We start from the raw sequence: 5,143 nt of genomic DNA on the forward strand, positions 1-5,143 counted from the left end.
AGATGCCGTGAGCCTGCATGGTCATTAAGTCACTTCTAATGCAGTCTCTTGAAAGACTATGTAAGTATCAGAGAGTCAAATGGGAATAGATATTTTGCATTATCGATGTCAGACAGGGAATGAAAATCTGAAGGTTCTGAACTCATTGTAGTTAATTATATATTAACAGGGTTGGAATATTGGAATTGCAGTTCTAGGACTTCCCAACTTCTTTCCAACCTACTCTTTAAAAATATTATACTAAGGTCAACATCAGGATCATATATTAACATTTATGAAATTTAAAATATATTTTCCTTTTTTTTTTTTGGCTGTGCCAGATAGTATGCGGGATATTAGTTCCCAGACCAGAGCTTAAACCTGAGCCCCCTGTATTGAAAACAGAATCTTAACTACTTTCCTTGAAATACTTTAATTACATTAACTAAACCAACAAATTGTGTGGTTACAAAATTTTCACCATTGACTTGAAATACATTGTTGTTGTTCAGTCACAAAGTCATGTCTGATTCTTTATGACCCCATGGACTGAAGCCAGACTGCAGGCTCCTCTGTCCTCCACTATCTCCTGGAGATTACTCAGATTCATGTCCATTGAGTGGGTGATGCTATCCAACCATCTCATCCTCTGTTGTCCCCTTCTCCTTTTGCCTTCAATCTTTCCCAGCATCAAACTCTTTTCCAATGAGTTGGCTCTTTGCATTAGGTGGCCAAAGTATTGGAGCTTCAGCTTTGGCATCTTCCAATTTTCTCTCTTCCAATGAATATTCAGGGTTGATTTCCTTTAGGAGTGACTGGTTTGATCTCCTTGCAGTCCAAGGGATTCTCAAGAGTCTTCTCCAGCACTGAAATTCAAAAGCATCAATTTTTCAGTGCTCAGTTTCTTTATGGTCCAACTCTCACATCCATACATGACTACTGGAAAAACCATTGTTTTGACTATGTGGACCTTTGTTGGCAAAGTGATATCTCTGCTTTTTAATATGCTGTATAGGTTTGTCATAGCTTTCCTTCCAAGGAGCAAGAGTCTTAATTTCATAAAATATAATTGATAGTTAACTTTTTTTTTTGAAGTATACTTGATTTATAATGCTGTATTAGTTTCAGAGGTACAGCAAAGTGATTCAGTCATACATACATTCAGTCATACATACATACACATACATATGTATATATATTCTTTTTCATTTTTTTTTACCATATATATATATATATATATATATACCACAAAATATTGCTTTGAGTTCCTTGTGCTAGTAGGTCCTTGTTGGTTGTCTATCTTATATACAGTAGTGTCTATTTTATATACAGTAGTGTATATACAGTAGTGTATATCTTTAATCCCAAACTCCCAATTTATCCCTCCCCCCACTACTTTCCCCTTTGGTAACCATAAATTTGTTTGCTATGTCTGTGGGTATATTTCTGTTTTGTATATAAGTTAATTTGTATCATTTTTTGTTCTAATAAGCTTTCTGTGTTTTGTTCTCTTGTACATATGTATCTATACAGACCCTTCCTGTCACAAAATGCCTTATATATGAGAGGGGAAATTAACAATATTCACTTCATCTTCTAATATTATTATTGGGAGAAATAATATTTACCAATTTGAAGTCTAAGTAAACCAAACATGATATAAAATACAGTTCTCTAGTTGTACTGCTGCTGCTGCTGCCAAGTTGCTTCAGTCGTGTCCGACTCTGTGTGACCCCATGACGGCAGCCCATCAGGCTCCACCGTCCCTGGGATTTTCCAGGCAAGAACACTGGAGCGGGTTGCCATTTCCTTCTCCAGTGCATGAAAGTGAAAAGTGAAGGTGAAGTCGCTCAGTCGTGTCCGACTCTTAGCAACCCCATGGACTGCAGCCTATCCAAAATATGCCTAAATGGAGAATCATGCAATATTAATGCTGAATGGAATGTGAAGATTCTGTAACTCGGGGAGCTATAATCCCTTTGGATACATGAATTGAGAATCAAATGAAAGCTATGGATCTTCTCTCTCAAAAAATGCATATAATTTTTCTTATAATTTCATGTGTTTATGGACCATCTGATACCTCAAGGATCTGGTATAATTCATTTCCTTTATTTTATGCTTAATGGAATTGAGAGTCATGGTGAGTAAGTGTCCTGCCCACAGCTACAGATTGAAGTAGGGTAGAGAGTTCACTCGGAGAAGGCCATGGCACCCCACTCTAGTACTCTTGCCTGGAAAATCCCATGGACGGAGGAGCCTGGTAGGCTGTAGTCCATGGGATCGCTAAGAGTTGGACATGACTGAGCAACTTCCCTTTCACTTTTCACTTTCATGCATTGGAGAAGGAAATGGCAACCCACTCCACTGTTCTTGCCTGGAGAATCCCAGGGATGGAGGAGCCTGGTGGGCTGCCGTCTATGGGGTCACACAGAGTTGGACACGACTGAAGCAACTTAGCAGCAGCAGAGAGTTCACTCCAAATGATTTTTACTATCTTGGTTATGAAATTCCTAAGCAAATGATTGATGTGAGCAGCCTCACTGGGCCCAAGGTATCACTCACCCAGCTTCTGACAGTGCCTCAAATTTTCACACGTGGGGGGTTTCAGGTAACACCCAGCCCTTGGTATCTGAGGGGGCATTCGTTCCAGGACCCCCACGCATAAGAAACTGGATGCTCAAGTCCCTTATATTAAATGAAGTATTTGCACATTACAGACACACATTCTCCCTTATACTTTAATTCTTCTCTGCTGCTGCTGCTAAGTCGCTTCAGTCGTGTCCAACTCCATGCAACCCCATAGACGGCAGCCCACCAGGCTCCCCCGTCCCTGGGACTCTCCAGGCAAGAACACTGGAGTGGGTTGCCATTTCCTTCTCCAATGCAGGAAAGTGAAAAGTGAAAGTGAAGTCACTCAGTCGTGTCTGACTCTTCGCAACCCCATGGACTGGAGCCTACCAGGCTCCTCTGTCCATGGGATTTTCCAGGCAAGAGTATTGGAGTGGGGTGCCATCGCTTTCTCCGTTAATTCTTCTCTAGATTACTTATATTAACTAACACAATGTAAATAAATGCATGTACATGACAAATTCAAGTTTTGTTTTTTGGATATGGAATCTGAGGATATGGAAAGCCTGACTGCACTTGTATTAACATAGACAAGACATTAAGCATTGCCCTGCATCCAAATGCCAGGTTAAGGCACCCAGAGGATGACCGGGGTCACTCATCCAGACTCTCTCTAAGGCTGAATTCTCCTTTGGGACTCTTGGACTCCTAATCTGTTGTTGTCTTTGAGGCTTTTATGCATTTGCCTTTTCTAATGACCAGCTCTGTAGAACATGGAAGAAAAGAGGCTAGAGAAATCTGATGTCAAAAAAAAAAGGGGGGGGGGTAGAAAACGCTCTTTACCCAGATTAAAGATAAGCAAAGGCAGCGTTTTCAGAAATTGAACTGATTCGAATTATTTTGTAGCCAGAAGTGAGGGTTCTGGAAATTTTTTTTTTTTTTGCCAGGGGTGTGGGGGGAATGTTTTGTATTGAATTATGAGGCAATGTATTCTCAATATTTTTGAAATGTATTTTAAAATACCAGCTTTATGGGTCTCATGCAATTAACCTGGGGAAATTGCACATGCTAAATAAAGGTTGCACAAAGGGCAAGAAGGAAGCTTAGATCCGTATTCCAGGAAAGAGGGGGTACTTCCTTGTGAACATACTTGCTCTCAAACAAATCACAAACTGAAATATAGAAACATAATCTTAACTATAACTTAAATATAACAAGCACTTGTGATTGCTTGAGCAAAACATATGTACTTTTTTGCATGACTTTCTTTTGAAATATAACTTATTCTAATGACAAAGATAATACCTATTATAGAAAATTTGGAAAAAAATTTGTAATTCCAGGTAAAAAAAATTTTTTTTCCAATTCAGGTAACAGCTACTGACAATTTGATGTATTTTCTCTGATATTGTCAGGCTTTTTTCTGTAAAGGTCCATTTATACTACCTACCCCCTACCCCAAACACACACACATATACATGTAGGTACTAGAATTGAGCAGAGCCCTATGGGGCCTTCCTGCCACACCTCCCCCTCATCTCTGCCCCCCAACCCTGTCCTCCTCTGCTTGCCTCATGTTTGTAGAAAAAATTTAGCCTCCTAAGCCTTCCCCGAGTTCCAAAGAATATATTAAACCACAGAAATGAGAAAATGCGGAAAGGAAAACAGTCAAGCAAGACAAAATAATAATAGTTTAGGTCCATTAAACAAAGGCAAGGACCTTTAGTTCCTCCTCAAGGACTATAGATAATATTTTGAGACAAATCCTTTGGGCTGTTTTACAGATACTGAAACCTACACCAAGTGGAAGAAGTTAACTACTTATTGACCACAATTGCGTAGACCCCAGACCATGTGAAACCAGCAAATTGATAATGTTGAGTCCAATTACCTCACCACCAAGCTATCAGAAGAATGTCCATGAGCTGATCACGTACCCACAGCTCTCTTCCTCACCCTGTCTTTAAAAACCTTTCCCTGAAACCCATCAGCAAGTTCAGGCCTTATGAGCACTAGCTGCCTGGACTCCTTGCTTGGTTTAACACAGTAAATGGTGCACTTTCCTTCACCACAACCCAGTGTCAGTAGGTTGACTTTACTTGGGAATGGACCCTAATTTGTTTTGGTAATAGTATGTGTGTATGTATTGGGTTGGGGCTTCCCTGGTGGCTCAGTGGTTAAGAATCTGCATGCCAGTGCGGGAGACATAGGTTCAATCCCTGGGTGAGGAAGATCCCTGGGGAAGGAAATGGTAACCCACTCCAGTATTCTTGCTTGGGAAATCCCATGGACAGGGGAGCCTGGCAAGCTGCAGTCCATGGAGTCGCAGAAGAGCTGGACATGACCTAGTGACTAAACAACAGAGACAAATGTATTGATTTGGTCAAAAAGTTCATAACAGCTCATGGAAAAACCTGAACAAATGTTTGGCCAACCTAGTATTTACATTAACATGAGGTAATGCTTATATGAAGAACTGTATATTTTCAACAAATGTTATGACATAGGTATTTTTTGAGTTCTTAAATTTTCTTGGAGAGCAATTTCTAATGGCTACATAGATTCTATTATATATGCATGCCAACATTTACTT

At 39.9% G+C, this 5,143-nt stretch overlaps 1 long non-coding RNA gene across 1 annotated transcript; it reads right to left on the reverse strand.

Annotated features, from left to right (window-relative positions):
• Positions 1 to 396: 396 nt before the first annotated feature.
• Positions 397 to 4,542, reverse strand: LOC129643095 (uncharacterized). Its single transcript, XR_008710074.1, has 2 exons — positions 4,442 to 4,542; positions 397 to 845 (listed from the first exon to the last, which is right to left on the reverse strand). It is a non-coding gene; the product is annotated as an uncharacterized LOC129643095 (long non-coding RNA).
• Positions 4,543 to 5,143: the final 601 nt, after the last annotated feature.

This window comes from Bubalus kerabau, chromosome 2 (assembly GCF_029407905.1).
Source record: "Bubalus kerabau isolate K-KA32 ecotype Philippines breed swamp buffalo chromosome 2, PCC_UOA_SB_1v2, whole genome shotgun sequence".
Lineage (NCBI taxonomy): Eukaryota > Metazoa > Chordata > Mammalia > Artiodactyla > Bovidae > Bubalus > Bubalus kerabau.